The sequence below is a fragment of the Marmota monax genome, unplaced genomic scaffold (assembly GCF_021218885.2).
Source record: "Marmota monax isolate L192 unplaced genomic scaffold, Marmota_monax_Labrador192_F-V1.1 WCK01_AAM20220418_F8-fsc00121, whole genome shotgun sequence".
Taxonomy (NCBI): domain Eukaryota; kingdom Metazoa; phylum Chordata; class Mammalia; order Rodentia; family Sciuridae; genus Marmota; species Marmota monax.
In genome coordinates this window covers 1,265,009-1,281,319 of record NW_026693351.1, presented here as the reverse complement: position 1 = coordinate 1,281,319, position 16,311 = coordinate 1,265,009, and the positions used below count along the sequence as shown (strand labels likewise).

The following is a 16,311-nucleotide window of genomic DNA, read 5'->3' as shown; positions in this document are numbered from 1 at the left end:
TTCTACTATCCCTGTGTCAGTCAGATTTCCGTTGTCATAACACATTCCTGAGGTACTCAATTTATAAAGAGAACAGGTCTCTTTGGGCTCTCGGGTTTAGAGTTTCCAGTGCACGGTCCATTGGCTCCATTGTTGGGGGCTGCAGTGAGGTAGTGCATCATGGTGGGAGAACATGGTAGACCAAAAACACTCACCTCGGGACCAGGGAGTAAAAGACACTGAGAGAGGCAGAGACCAGGCATCACTACCTCCTTCAAGAGTGCACCCTCACTGACCTAAGACCTCCTACTAGACTGTCTCTTAAAATTCCTACCACCTTCCACTAGCACCAAGATGGTGACTGAGCCTGAGCACATGGCTTTGGGGCACATTCCAGATCCATCTGTAGCAATCCCCAATATCACGAATGGGGATGGTGAGGCTCAGACCAAGCTGACGAGCTAGTGAGACCTTCCAGGGGACTAATGACAGCATCAGATTATTAAGAAGTGTTTATAGAAGTCCTTTGAGAAGTTAGCCTAGCACAATGCAAAAATCTGCCCTCTCCCAGCCTAATGGATGGGGTGCCCGAGGAGGTCATTAGCTTTTGTCCTCGTCCATAGGACCCTGCCGGTTCCTCCTTGTACCGAGCAGAGTGAGGGGCTATCGGGAAGCTGTCCAGCACCCTAGGAGGTCGTGGGCATAGTCATGGAACCATCTTCTTCTCTGGAATTCTCTGAGGAAGCCTCATGGGTGGAATTTTAGTGGCTGAGGGCTAAGGCAGGATGTGTGCAGCTCCTATGTCACCCCAGCTCCGTGACAGACTGAGTGAGGCATAGAAGAAGACCCTGGATCCCATATTCCACCTGTAGGAGTGCCCAGGTCAAAGAGGGGAGGGCACATGGTGCCTAGGTGAAGGTCATCCCTCCCAGGGGGGCTGGCACAAGAACAGTATGTGACTCTCCCTCTTGGGTTCTGTGGTGAAGAGTCACAGTCCACAGGACAGCACCCTGTCAGATTGCAGTGGGAAGGTCTCCAGTGACCAGCATGAAGCCAGGGTCTCATGATGCACCTCTCTCTCCTGCCCCCATTGATAGGGTCGCCAGGTCCAGAAATCAGGGTGGAGGGGAGGGACTTAGAGGAAGCCACTCCAAATGTTCCCAGTTATATGGCCACCTCTAAGTGGGGGAGTGAAATAAGAGGTGTGAGTTTGGGACAGAGGTCTAAGCCCACCAGATCTTCTCATTACCAAAAGTCTCTTGCTCTGCTTGCCATGTTGAGGGTGTAACAAGAACTGCTTGCACCCAGCAGTGGGTTCATTGATCAACCTCTCTAAATGGACCCTCCTGGGGGCCCAGTTGCTCAGCTAACTGGAATGCACGTGCTGGTAGCAGGCTGCTCCCCATGGCGCATCGCGGGAGGGAAAGCCACAGGGAATGAGTGTTAGGGTCACAGCTCCCTGTGTTGGCTTGGACCGTGATGCCAGGCCCTTGAGCCCGTGCAGAGAGGACAAAAGAGATGCTGACTCACAGTTCAATGACAGCACCCCCACCCCTGGTGACAGCAACCAGATGGCAAAGCCCTGTCCTGTGGCCACTCAGCCCTCTCTTGCTTGCCCATCAGAGACAAGCACGTCAGGCCTGCAGAGCCTGCGGTTTGCAGCCCAGTGGGAGGATGATTTCAGTCAAGGTCATTGCCCTCTTTATGGACTATGGGTCCAGCAGAGATGGGCTCCAACAACGGAATCCCTTAGCCAGGAAGCAAGGGAATAAACCAGAGATGGGTTGGTTGGGAGGACCCTGTGTGCTCCCTTTTGGCATCTGCCCAGGCCCCGTGGCTGGCTGCACCTGATCGTCAGGCCCCAGTAGTCAGCAACAGCACTTTGACCATAGCCACCTGGGGTCAATGCTTAGGGATGGAAACAAAGCATCGCGTGTGTAAGCACGAGGCTGGGCTCGGGGTTGGGTGACCTGGTCCTTACCTGCCTCTCACTTCCTGCCAGTAAGCTTCACCTGGGGCAGGAATGCGGGAGGCTGCACGGGCAGCTCACGGGGGTGCAGGCTTCCCTGCCAGCTCTGCCCCTGTCCCTGAAGGACCCATATCAGGGAGAAAGGATCCAAGGATCCAGGCTCAGAGTGGACGTGGGACATCAGAGGACAAGCCAGAGAGATCCTGGAGTCATCTCAGAAGGCTTTGGGCAAAGGCAGTAAGTCCCAAAGAACGGGAAGGTTAGGGACAAACCTAGAGTAGGTAGCACTTGCAGGCATGAGTGGGGAGGAGCTGGGGGCTGGCAGAACCTTGGCTGAGAGTGGCTGACTTGTTGGACAAACTGCACACAGCCTTCTGCATGAAGACCCTGCTGCAGCTGAGCATCAGACCACGAGGGGACAGCAGGATTGTGCCCTCCGGGATCTCTGTCCAGGTAGGCACAGGCAGAGCAACCTGGGCCACGGGAAGGTCTCAACCAGGAGTTGTGCAGAGCCGGGGTGGGCAGGTGGCTTCATGATGGACCGTCTAGAAGATCCAAAAAGGACCCCCACCTGCAGGTATGGAAGGTGGGTGACACCCCACGTATGCCTTTGGCCTTAATTTACCCGTTCCATTCCAGCCATGAGGCGGTCTTCCCAGTCCCCAACTTCATTACTCAGGGCCTTGGCCAGTGCCATCTGTGCCCTGAAACTACAGTGTCTGTGCCAGTGACTGCTCCCGACACTTAGGCTGTATTCACTGAGGTTACGCTCACATCAACTCTGTGAGGAGGCCTTATCTTCTTCATCTTGCAGGGAGGACATCAAAGCACAGAGAGGTTAAGGGAGTATCCCAAGGTCACACAACTACTTCCTCTATGGCAGAACTCTGTCTTACAATGATTTACATTTGTGAATCAGCCCAGGAGGGTGTCCAGGTAGAAGCTGGTCCTCTCTCCCAGGTTTTATGGTGACTTTCTGGGCCGGAGTCCAGAGAGTGTTTATCCAGCAAAGAAGAACTAAAACGACTCCCCACAGAAACAAACTGCCATCCCGGATCCCCCACGGCCTGACTGCCACACCCTCTGGCCACATGACATTGCCTCTTGTGTCCCTGGCTGCTACCCCTCTTCCTGGACAGAAGGGGAGGTCACAGCTGAGCATTGCCGGTAGCAGCAAGAAAACAAACAGTGCCAATGTCCCCATGCCCCTGTTTCTCGGAACTAGGTGCCCTTCTGGCCATCAAGGGTGAAGGAATTCTCCCTAGAGGGGCAAGGGAGAGGCCAGAGATGTAGACAACTCCGAGTGCCAGTGGAAACCCAGACCAGCCCTCAGACACCCTGCTTGGACCTCCCCCAGATGGCACCATCCCTGGTCCATGCCAGAAGTGGCTCATCCCACACTCAGCCCCTTGGTCCAGAAGGCCTTCATCCTCAGGACAGGTCAGTGCTTTCCACAGTCCCAGACCTGATTTTCACAATGGTGCCTTCCCAGGCTCTTGGCTTCACAAGATTCTTGCAGTTAGACACACACACCCAGGCAGATCTGATCTTATTCCTGTTTTAACAGGCGGGGAGGCTGGCTCGGCTTCCTCCTATTGCCTTACAAATTGGCATCTGCAATTCAGGGGTTGATGCCGGCAACTGGTCCCGCAGTCTCTCTGCAGACACACAGGCACCCGCAGGTCCACTGACAGCGATGCTGAACATGCACAGATGTGGCCCTGGGCTTGAGACCTCTGTTTCTCATCGAGTTCCCATTGTTCCTACAGAGCCCAGCACAGCAAGATCAGGGTGATGACCTTTGGCAGAATGGTTTGCTGTTGGTTGAGGAAGGCTTCCCTTGAAGCCACTGCCTCTGGAGACTGTAGAAAGTAAGGGGGGTGGGGTGGGGACAGGGTAGTGGTTCACACCAGATAACCTTAATGAGGTATTAAGGAACTTGGAAGACCCTGTCTCTAAATAAACGTAAAAAAGAGCTGGGGGTGTGGCTTGGTGGTGAAGCCCCTCTGGGTTAAATTCGTGGTACAAAAGATAGATAGATAGATAGATAGATAGATAGATAGATAGATAGATAGATAGATAGATAACAGGGGGATGCAAATTGCCAGCCTCAGCAAGGTGATCAGAGTGGCAAACAGCTAGAATTAGTTCCTGCCGATGACAGTGATTTTCAAACTGTAACATGTACACGAATCACTTAGAGATCCTGCTAAACTGTTGATATTGATTCGATCTGAGTGGACCCAAGAAGGTACATTTCCAATAGGCTCCAGGAGGAGTCCATACTGTTGGTCCTTAGAACATACTCTGAGTAGCAAGAGCTTAACAAGATGGTTTGTTTCTTCCTTATGTTCTTGAAACCCAGAAGTTGGCATCCCAGGGCTATATAGTGGTGCTCCATAGTGTCAGGGATCAGAGCTCTTAGACCTTGTCACCACTCCATGTGACTTTTATTCCCAAGATGATCCACCATGGTGTCAGATGGAGCTCCAGCCATTCCATTTGCATCTTTAGTCTTTCCCTTTCTCCCAGAGCAAGAACTGATAGAAGAGTCCGCCCCGCCCTTCCTTCCCAAGAACCCATCAGAAACAGTATACGTACACTCCTGCCCCCCCCCCCCCAAGGACCCAGCCAGCGCCTTCCCAACGTCCGTTTGTAAAGGAGGTTGGGAAATAGTCTTTTTTTGGCCAGGCAACCAGGGGCCCAGCTAAAAAATCAAGAACTCCACTTCTGAGGAACTAGTTGAAAAACAGTGGGAGGCGACTCAGACCCTCTGACACACCAGGCTGGAATGGAATCAGTCTCCCAGAGCCAAATGTGAGAATGAACCACAATTCTGACCCCCAGGGTTCTGCCTGCGACCCACCAATCCACCTCGAGGCGCCTTGTAACGAAGCGCCACCTGCTCACTCCCAGGGGCAGTGGGGGTGGGTCTGACCTCGGCCACTGGAGGCAGAGCGCCTGGTTCAGATTTTGCTCGGTCACTCATTGGCTATAAAGTCATGGGCAAGTTAGTTAATGTCTCTGTGCCTCGGTTTCCCTTCTGTAGAATGAGGATCTAGTAGTGTCTGTCTCCCGTGGTTGTTACAGGGTGGAAAGAGCAAAGCTTGCCCAAGGTTCTGGTGACTAAATAAAGCCACTGGAACTCCACCAGCCCGCTTTGCACCCATGCTGTTGGTGTGCACAGAAGTTACGAAACAAGGAGGCCCATCTTCTCGGAGCTGAGGAACCAAATGGTATCCAACTTGGAAAGAATGACCTTGGAGCTACGCATTTGAAGACCAGTCATTTATTTGGAGGTCATCTCAGTTTGCTCAGAAACTTTTAGGATGAATTTTTTCCCCAAAAGCTTTCTTTTGTGTGATTTTGGTGTGTGTGTGTGCAAGAAATGAATCATGATCATACTGTGATGTCTTTGTAATGTGTCACTTTGGCCCTGTTGAATTCTGTGCCCCAGCAGTCCTTTCCTGGCATGTTTCTGAAGGAGGTGGGCCACCAGGGCTCCCCCGTGAGAGGACAGGAGGGCAGGAGGGGGAGGGGACAGCCACCTGGTGCAGCAGGGCCAGGCCAGCCTTGCAGGCCTGTTGATTTCCCTCCCAGGGTGAAGCAGCAGCTGGTCACGTGTGTGCTTTAGACAAAGGACCCCAGCTTCTGCCACATGCCCTTGTCACCAAGGCCAGAGAAAGATAAGGGCTTCAGTCCATCCTTGTGGGTCCCCAGCTGGCCCTACAATTTTTGTGGACTTGAAGCTCCAGCAACAGACATGGAGACATGTAGCCCCAGGGCGGGTGCGAGCCAGGCCTCTGTGATAAATCAATCAGTCTGTCTGTCTGTCTAACCATCTACCTATCATTCTCTTATATTCATCTATCTGTTCATCCATCTATCTCCTATCTGTTGATTTATGTCCTCCATCTATTCACCTACCCACCTACTATTTTCTATCAATTGATTTATCTATTTATTCATCTATTGATCTATCAATCTACCTATTCACCTATTTTCTATCTACCTATTTTTTTTCTATCCTCCATCTACTCATCTACTTTCTATTTATCTTTCTTTCTTTTTCTTTAATCTATCCATCCATCTGCTCCAGGGTTGCAGCCCTGGCTTATATACATATTATCAGAAAAACAGAATAACTCTGGGGTCCCCCACCCCCTATTTCACAGCTGGGGGAACTGAGGAAGAAAGGTAAATTGCTTTACTAAAGGTGACATTGCAAGCTAGTGACTATGGAGGAGGCAGAGCCCAGGCCCCCGACTCCCAGTCCAGTGCTGTCCCCAGGGCCCGTCCCCACCACTGCTCCTACGTGCCCACCCCTGCTGCACTCGGAGACCCCCCTGGGTTTCCATCGGGCTCAGGGTGGGTACATAGGACCAAGTTTCATGTGCGTCCTGCCCTCAAGCTGCCCACAGTCTGTCAGAGAGACTGGTACATCTCTAGACTGTTTGAACGTGGAATGGCCCGGGGCCAGGTGGGGGAATAGCAGCACACGAGCCTGTGAGTCCCCCTGTGCATGTCACAGGGGGCCAGGAGATGCCTGGCTGTGGTCTGCTCTGAGAAAATCCCTAAGGAGCTTTTCTCCAACAGCCATAGAAGGAATCATGGGAGCACTCCCTGCCGTGCTCCCATGTGGCACAGACCTGCATGTGGGCACTGCTCCCCCTTGAGCCCCCTGCCCATCCCCAGGTCCTGTGGCCCCTCCTACTGCAGGACCTGGAATCTCATGTCCTCTCCTGCGTGCGGCTGCTCCCAGGGACCCCACACATTCCTTCCTGTGTGCTCTCCTGCAGGGACCCAGCACCTTAGCCTCCCTGGGGAGGGCTTCATGTTTGTGGGACGGCCGGACTTGCCTGGTATCCCCCCCATTGCCAGCTAGCAGCCCTCCCCCAAGCTCAGTGCTGGACACAGACAGGCACCAAGGCCCAGGTCCTGCTGCCCCCAAGCCTGGCCTGAAGCTACACACACCCCCTCACCGACATTTCCAAATCCTGAAGTCCTGACCTGAGGACCCCAGGAAACACACACATACCCACCGCCCCGCAGACTGCTGTCACCCCCCTGTGCACTGATGTGGGGAAGGAGCCGGGCAGGAGGGGATCGCCCTGGGGAGGTTCCGGACCCAAGGCACTTGCCCCTGTTTACTCACCACTGAGCCAGAAACTCTCCGAACTTACTGGAAAGCTCCTGGCACTTTGTTTTCCTGAAACGAAACAAAAACAGGTTGGACTTCTCTGGTGTTTACCTGCAGGCTCAATTACCTAATTCTGAGCTGGGCTGCCTGGCAGGCTGGCAAAGGTGAACACAGGGCAAAGGCAACCACTTCTCTCATGCGCCCAACCCAAAGCAGAAGCCTCTGGAGGAGGAGACTGAGTCAGGGCTAGGGAGACTCCTGGCTGTGGAAGAAGACGGAGCAGGTAGGAGTGCTGTTTGACTCTGAGCAGCTTACTTAACCTCTCTGAACCTGTGTCTTCATCTGCTTCCCTTGCTGGATTGTTGGAGGATTCACAATGACAACCTAGCACCCAGCATTCAAGCAAAGGTGGCTGCTGTTAGGAGCAAAGATCTCTTTTGGCCAGACTGTAGGGGACTCAGAGGTTCTGTAGCTCCTCAGTCTCCTTTACAAATCAATTCTATCCAAATGTGTCACCTCACCTCCCACCCAAAGTATTCCTCCCAGGCTTGCTGCTCCCAAACACGCAGAGGTGTTCTTCCAGAGGCAGATGATATGAAATTGCCATGTATGTTGTGGACATACCCCTAGCTGCTGGGAGGAAGTTCTTCTCAACCAGAGCTACCATGTTGTGACTCAGTTTCCCTCTGCTCTCCCCATCTAGAACTCCGGAGGAGCTGTGGGCATATCCTGTCTCATGATGGCCTCTGGTGGCTCTTTTCTTCAATCTCCCATGACCATCCAAATATTTCTGCTTGACCCTGGTGCCTTGGGCTGGAAAGAAAACAGACCCAGGTACATGGAAATTCCTGGTGGGACTCGGGCTATGCAGCTAGCTCAGAACATGTTTAAATGCATTTCTACATGAAAGTCTTTTAAATTTTCAAAAGGAAGCCGCTCATGCCAGTCTGAGAAATTCTGGCTTGGAGCCACCAGGACGTGGCACAATCTTCCCCAACCCTATCCCAAGGTAGGTCCTTGTATTTCCAACTTTCATGGCTTGCAAGAGGGATGGTGAGCGTATGGCCAAAGCCCTCGGTGGTCACCAGAGGGAGATCACACACAGTCTCCCACACCTTCCTCCTCCCTCTCTCTGGGTCCTTGGTAATGACATGACAGCTCCTCCCCTGACCTTACACCCAGGCTGACCTGAGGCTTGCTTTAACCAGAGAATCCGGTGGAGGTGAGGCTGCTGGGTCTGTCCCAGCCAGGACCCCATGGCCGGTGCTTTACTGGGTTCTTCCCTTCCGGCCCAGTGCCCTTGACGTGGATAAAGTAAATCAGAAACCAGAGCTCCTCCCCGCCATGAGAAGAAAGCATCTTGATAGTGTTTCTAGTAGAAAGAGGGTGCAGAAGGGGTGGAAAGACGCAGGACATTTTTAGATCTCTGTCCTGAGTGGAGGGAAAGGGGGATGCACAAGTCCCTGAGACTCCTTCATTGGAAAAGAACTGCAGCTAGCTGGGAGGCTGAGATCACCTGGACAGGGAGGGGTGCCTCGTCCCCTCCGTCATGACTGGGTAGGATCAGAAACCATGCTCCGCTCTGCTCAGGAGCTCTGCTCATCGGAAAGCAGCCACCACCAAGCTATGCTACTCTGTAGCCCAGAGATGCTGTGTCCCTTTCTCAAGCCACAGAGCCATTGGAAGACGGGCTGGGACTGCCTGCTGAGCCGGCCCTTAGCCTCTTGGCTTCAGGGAATAAATACTGGGCCTGCAGCTGGCCTCTGCCTCCGGCTCCTCCTGGAAAATCCCAGGACAGCTTCATCTGGATGTTTTTCAGAGTCAGGCTGGCTTCATTTCTGTCCTGCTGGCCCTCGGCACTGTACCTGACAGAGGGGGTGAGAGGACAGGACCACTCAAAGAAGGAACTTTTCTGACATTTTATTACCAGGTGCAAGTTCAAAGTCCCAGGGCACAGCACATATGCTTCTTATGAGGAGTATTTAAACATGTACATAAGTGATTATATGTGTACGCTTGTGCATGTCAATATCTGTGTACATGGGTGTGTGTATGTGTGCAGTGTGAGTCCTTTATCTACAGGATTGTGAACTCCTTGATGATGTGGAATGGAAGATGAATGGATGGATAGATAGATAGATAGATAGATAGATAGATGATAGGATGAATTTAGCAGATTATTTTATAGACATCAACATTTTATCTGTTTACCCAATTTAAATTGAACCATTTGAATCACGTGAATCAAAGATATTTGGATCCATTTTTAATTTTTTTTTTTTATGAGCGCTCCTCATCTGTCAATTGTCATATCACTGAATTGATGGAATGGACAGACTGTGGGTGGATGGAAAGATGGATGAACCAACAGGCAGATGTGGGGGTGAGTGGATGGATGGATGGACAGGAAGACAGACCCATCACCTCTGACCCTCAGCTGGTGGTTTGTTCATAGCAGGCCAGCTAATATGGAAAGAAGGCAGAGTTCACATTGGTCTTTGTCCCTAGAGGAACACAGAGGAACTGGAAGAAGGCAGCAGAGAACTCTCAGGGCTTGAAACCAGTGGTCTTGACCACGCATTTCTCTGATCTTCAGTTTTCTTCTCTGTAAGGAAAGAATGTCAAGCATGGAGTCTGCTCCCAGGGGTAAATGGGGAATTAAGCCCAAAGGATCATGTTCGGAGGTTCACAGAGTGGACAGGCCCAGGGACGTGGTCTAGACAGGGACCAGGTCCAATCCTGGCTGTGCCACTTAAGTGCTGGGGGACCCTGAGGAAGTTGCTCGAACACACCCAACTGGGGAGGAAGTTGCTCCTTGTTAGAGCTGGGGCTCTGTGTGGAGAAGCACCAGGTGCTCTCAGCAACAGTCACCATACCGTTGTCCCTGCAGAAGGCCTGGCCCCACCTCTCACGCTGCACAGGCAGAGAGCTGTGCATGGAACCAGGGCAGGACCACAGAGAGGGCTGAAGGTGACAAAGGCCATAGGGCCACACAGGGAATGGGGGAGGCCAGGAGAGGCCAAGAAGGCCTCCCTGGAGGAAGAAAAGAGCAATTGTAGGGAAACTCATCCTGCCCAGCTGACCTCCCGAAAAGGGGACATAGTGACACGGCGAGAGAAGAGAAATGGTTTTAAAACTACCAAAGAGTTGCCACATCTTGGGGGGGATGTTCATATTGGCTAACCCATAGATGGGATTCCTGGAGAAGGGGAGGGAGCCCAGATGCTGGACACAGCTGTCAACACAGTGTCCGGGGCCATGGCTTCACATGGACCTGGAGTGGGACCAGGTCCCATGTGACAGCTGATCTGGAAGGCTCTGCATCCTGGGCAGGGAGAGCCTGGGGAAGCTGGGGGTCCTGGGTTCTTCCAGGCCTAGCTGGCCTCTTGTTCTTGTTGGAGCTTCAGATAATCAGGTCCCTTTGCCCAGCTGTGGGCCCAGCTCCACACCACCCTGTCCTTGTGTATGTCGAGGGGTGCTCAGCCCTCTCAGAGACCCCGACCATCTTGGCCCCTTACCACACTGCCGCTACTCACCCACCTCCCCAACTCTGGTCATTAGCAATTGGCCCAGACAGGGGCCTGACCCAGGGCAGGCAATCCATGAGTGGCTGGTGCCCAACAGGGGTCAGCCAGGTACTCTTTTTCATGAACCTGAACTTGGAACAAACTTGCCAGCTCTCAGAGGAGACAGAAGGGAGGTGGGGGCTGCCTGTGCTAAGCCATGGGTGAGCGTTCGAGGAGAGCAGGGGGTTTGTGGGAGAGAAAGGAGAGAGAGAAGGTGGGATGCGGAGGAACTAGGGGAATAGAAAGAGCAAGAAGGAGAGAGAGACGGACAGACAGACAGACACACCAAGCAAACTGAAAATCACCTCCACAGAGTTCCAGAGCCGGTCTGTGCAAATCTTCACCTTAAATCCCATTATCTTAAAAAAAAAAAAAAGTCATGAACTTTAACTTCATTTATTTGTTTATTTTCTAGCCTTCTATATTTTGAAAACAGTATTAAAGGGAAATTGGTTCATGGAGCCCCCAAGGACACAAAAAAATCACAGAAGTTCAAGTCCCTTATCATGAAATGGCAAGTATTTGCACATAACTACATAATCCTCTCAGATACTTTAAATCATCCCTCGATTATTTCAGATACCTAATGTAATGTAAGTGCTACGTAAAAAGTTATTTAGGGAATAATGACATTGAGGGAATGTGTATTATTTAGGGAATAATGACAAGGAAAACATCTATACATGTTCAATACAGATACAATTTAAAAAAAACACTTTCAGTCTACGATTGGTTCAATCCACAGAGGGGGGACCTCTGGGTGTGGAAGGCCAAGTGCATAATATAGAGACATAAATATGCACAAAATATATGCTTACAGCTCAACAAATTATTAGTGAGCCAAAGTAGAGTTCGGTTCAAGAAATGGGAGATTGTGGTTTCCCCAGTCACCCCTCCCCCCATCAGGTGTCTGATTTTTCTTTGTAGCCTTATAAAGACAATTAAATATGCAACAAGTAATGCAGGTGGGTCCAGCCGGTTTTCTAACTCTATATGGATGGACTCATGTCTGTGTGTTCGCCGAGTTCAGCTTTTTTCACTTAATGTAAGTTTTGCATGTAGCTTAGATCATCCTTCTGGGTCTGTGGGTTACCTCATAATAATGACCACACAGCAGTGTACAAATGTGTTCTATGGTTGATGGGCGTTTGGGTTGTCTCCAGGTGTTTGACTAATAGAAATAACTTTTCCTACCCTTCTACCTAATTATCTTTAGGTGTTAAAGAAGATATATGAGCTGGGTGTGGTGGCACATGCCTGTAAATCCCAGCAGCTCCTGAGGCTGGGGCAGGAGGATGGCGAGTTCAAAGCCAACCTCAACAACTTAATGAGGCCCTAAAAAACTTAGAGAGACCCCATTACCCTGCCTCAAAATAAAATATAAAAAGGGGCTGTGGAAATTGGTGCAACCACTAAGGAAAGCAGTATGGAGATTCCTTAGAAAACTTGGAATGGAACCACCATTTGACCCAGCTATCCCACTCTTCATTTTATACCCAAAGGACTTAAAATCAGCATATTATAGTGACACAGTCACATCAATGTTTATAGCAGCTCAATTCACAATAGCTAAGCTATGGAACCAACCTAGATGCCCTTCAGTAGGTGAATGGACAAAGAAACTGGCATATATACACAATGGAATATTACTCAGCAATAAAAGAGAATAAAATTATGGCATTTTCAGGTAAATGGATGGAGTTGGAAAATATCACGCTAAGCAAAATAAGCCAATCCCCAAAAAAACCAAAGGTGGAATGTTCACTCTGATAAGTGGATGCTGATCCATAACAGGGAGGGGGGACATGGGAAAAATGGAGGAACTTTGATTAGGCAAAGGGGAGGGAGGAGAGGAAGGGTGTATGGGGGCAGGAAAGATGGTGGAATGAGGTGGACATCATTACCCTAGGTACATGTATGATCGCCCAAATAGTGTGACTCTACACCACGTACAACTAGGGAAGTGAAAAGTTGTGTTCCGTTTGTATACATTAAATTGAAATGCATTCTGCTGCCATGTATAACTAATTAGAACGAATTTAAAAAGGGTGGAGCTGGGGAATGGAATGTGGCTCAGTGGTTGAGTGCCCCTAAGTTCAATCCCAGGTACCAAAAATAATAAATAAATAAATAAATAAATAAGCAATTTAAACATGCAGAGCAGCTTTCCCAGCATGAACATGGGGAAATTCAGAGAAGTCTTTCCGACTAGGGACTCCTCCTGAAACTCTCAGGGAACTGGGAAGTCCTTCACGAATGGGGCTGTATGAGGTTAAAAGACTGTGACGACCCGGTGGGCGAGCCATTGACAAGCAAGGTCTGGTTGGGGAAGGTCCAAAGAAACTCGGATGCATCTCCGTGGGCTGGCTTCCAGATCATATTTGAATAGATGGCTTTTATTGTTTCAGGAAGACTCACATACATGGGTGTATACACTAGATGCCCTACTATGCAACTTACTTTTTTACTTAAGGTACCAAAGACATCTTGCTGATGACTACATATAGCTCAAACTCACAATCCATGCAATAGATATAACAGAACTTATTCAGCTAGCGCCCTATTAATGTACAGATACTTTGGAATCAGTGATAGAAGGAACACGCCTGGATATTAGTTCCTGCATACTGAGGTTTTTAGCACACAGGTCAGCTCCTGTCACTTGATTCCTCTAGGGGAAAACACAAACTCCTTACCTGGGTTTCTGATTCCTCCATTCCCTGGTCCTGTCACCCTCTCTGAGCTCATCATGATATTCCCTCCCTGTGCCATTAGACACCAGCTACACCAGCCTTATTGCAGGTCCTTGAAATGTGCCAAACCTGTCCCTGCCTTGAGGCTGCCGCTCTGGCTGTTCCCTCTTCTAGAATGCCCTTCCCTGATGCTCAGTGACAGTTTCCTCACCAGTGCTCTAGGGAAATGTCACCTCTTCACAGATGGCTTCCTGCTCACCCAAGTTTAAGTGGCCACCCTCCCTCTCCTCTGTCATATGTTCTCTATGCAGCCTCCAAAATGCTTTAATGTGTTCTCTTAAAAGATACGTTGAAGTGTCTAACCCCAAGTGACCATGACTGACCTTGTTTGGGAATAGTTGCAGATGCAGGCCCGTTATGATGACGTCACACCGCTGCACCTAGTAGAAGAAAACGTAGCCCCAACACTCCATCACGTCAGCTTAAGAACGGACTTCCTCAATGAGAAGTAAGATCAAGAATGAATAAATGGAGGGGCTGGGGTTGTGGCTCAGTGGTAGAGGGCTTGCCTAGTATGGGTGAGGCACTGGGTTTGATTCTCAGTACCACATATAAATAAATAAATGTCCATCAACAACTAACAAAATATTTTTAAAAAAGAATGAATAAATGGAAAGGGATCAAACTAAAAACTTGCTTCACGACAAAACAAAACCCGATCAAAAAGTGGGCAAAGGAACTGAACAGGTGCTTCACAGAAGAAGAAAGACAAATGGTCAACAAATGTAAGAAAAATGTTCCTCATCTCAAGCAAATAGAGAAACGCAAATCAAAACTACACTGAGATTTCATCTCACTCCAATCAGAATGGCAATTATCAAGAATACAAGGAACAGTACATGTTGGCGAGGGTGTGGGGAAAAGGCACACTCATACGTTGCTGGGGGAATGCAGATTAAGGCAATCACTCTAGAAAGCAGTATGGAGATACATTAGAAAACTTGGAGTGGAAACACCATTTGACCCAGTAGTACTATTCCTTGGTATATATATCCAAAGGACTTAAAATCAGCATACTACAGTGATGCAGTCACATCAATGTTGATAGTAGCTGAACTACTTCACAGTAGCTAAGCTATGGAACTAACCTAGAGCCCTCCAACAGATGAATGGATAAAGAAAATGGGGTATATATACACATGGAATATTACTCAGTTATAAAAAAGTGAATTTATGACTTTTGCCAGTAAAAATCAGGAGACTATTATGCTAAGTGAAATAAGCCAATCCTAAAAAACCAAAGGTCAAATGTTCTCTCTAAATGTGGATGGTGACCCATAACAAGGGAGGGTAGGGAGAGGAAGTATAGATTAGACAAAGGGGAATGAAGGGAAGGGAGGGGGGATGGGAATAGGAACACAGTAGAATGAATCGGACATAACTTTCCTATGTTCATAGATGAATACATAACCAGTGAAACTCCACCTCATGTACAACCACAGGATTGGGATCCTAATTAGAATAAATTTTACTGTGTGTATGTATAATATGTCAAAATACACTTTACTGTCATGTATATCTAAAAAATTTTTAAAAAGAAATGTGCAGAATAGGCAAATCAATAAAGATAGAACATGAATGGTAGTTGCTTTGGGTGAGGATACTAAGGGGAATGGAGAGTAGCAGATCATTAGTATAGAAAAGAGATTTCTCTTTGGGATGACTAGAATATTCTAACATTAGATTGAGGTGATTGCCGTGCAACTCTCTGAATATACTAAACAACTTTAGATCATGTACATTTTAAATGGGCAAATTGTAGAGTATGTGAATTAGGTCTCAGTAAAACTATTCTTCAAAGAGTAGAGAAAAGGGAGGGTGGAGATGAGGTCATACTGTAGTTGACCCCAATCAAATTATTGGTGTCCTTATAGGAAGAGAAAAAATGTGGCAAAGAGACACAGGAGAGAAGAATACCCTGTGGCACGTGATGGGTTGGGACAGAGGCATCTGAGAGCTAGGGGACACGAAGCTCCTCACCAACCCCCATGATCTGGGAGAGAGGCTAGGAGCCAACCCTACTGATGCCTTGATTTCAGACTTCTGTTCTCCAGGACTGTGAGGAATAAGTTCCTGTTTCTTGAATTCATGAAGTTTGTGGCTATTTGTTATAGCAGCTACAGGAAACTAATACACAGCCCCAGTCTTTGTCCAGTTCCTTCCTAGTTTCTTCCATTGTTTCTTTGGGGTCTGCCTCTCCCATGAGAATGCAAGCTCCATGAGAGCAGGGCCTTGTCACCACACCCCCAGTGACTGCCACGGTGACACTGACTGAATGAATCAACAGTGGGTTCAGCCTGAAGAAACCTATCAGTGAGGCCGCTGAGTCGAATGGCAGACTTTTGTTGTTGTTTGACACTGGGAATTGCACCAGGGCCTCACTCCGGGCTGTCCCACCGGGCCTCCACCCCAGCCCCAGGCAGTGAGTCAGATTTCTCTTCCCGAAACACCATTGCTGTGGCACTCAGTTTCCTAAATGTATGCTACCCTCTCCCAGTAATAAAATTGTTGGTTGTAATCCCCCTCCTTCCTTCATGAACCCTCCAGGACAGGGTCCATGTTTCATCTTTCCATTTCTAGGAAGCCGGCACATGGCAAGTGCCCACACGCGCAGAATGAAGGAAGGAACGGATGGATTGTGGGAATATCTTGACATCCTTCCTATCATCTTGCCACCTGAATCCTCCCCATCCCCACACAACACCAACATTGGGCCTTCAGTTAATTGGGACACCTGGGTATTGTCCTTCTTCTCCACTTTGCTCCTTCAGTTAATTGGGACACCTGGGTATTGTCCTTCTTCTCCACTTTGCTCCCAGGTTTGGTTCAGGACTGAGGTGGATCACAGATCCCCCAGGGGAGTTTGGGTCTCTGTGCCTCCCTTCCCAAGTGGACCTGAATGGG

At 49.3% G+C, this 16,311-nt stretch overlaps 2 long non-coding RNA genes across 4 annotated transcripts; both read left to right on the top strand.

Annotated features, from left to right (window-relative positions):
• Window positions 1–1,911: 1,911 nt before the first annotated feature.
• LOC124101135 (uncharacterized) lies at window positions 1,912–12,346 on the top strand. Of its 3 annotated transcripts, XR_009228017.1 has the most exons (8): window positions 1,912–2,185; window positions 2,319–2,401; window positions 3,174–3,388; window positions 5,039–5,247; window positions 7,206–7,371; window positions 7,792–7,922; window positions 8,018–8,097; window positions 11,070–12,346. It is a non-coding gene; the product is annotated as an uncharacterized LOC124101135 (long non-coding RNA). The 3 variants fall into 3 exon arrangements; XR_009228018.1 differs by lacking the exon at window positions 8,018–8,097 and having other exon boundaries at window positions 1,913–2,185; XR_009228016.1 differs by lacking the exons at window positions 7,206–7,371; window positions 7,792–7,922; window positions 8,018–8,097; window positions 11,070–12,346 and having other exon boundaries at window positions 1,925–2,185; window positions 5,039–5,358.
• A 187-nt stretch (window positions 12,347–12,533) lies between these two features.
• LOC124101136 (uncharacterized) lies at window positions 12,534–15,925 on the top strand. Its single transcript, XR_006854539.2, has 2 exons — window positions 12,534–13,855; window positions 15,282–15,925. It is a non-coding gene; the product is annotated as an uncharacterized LOC124101136 (long non-coding RNA).
• Window positions 15,926–16,311: the final 386 nt, after the last annotated feature.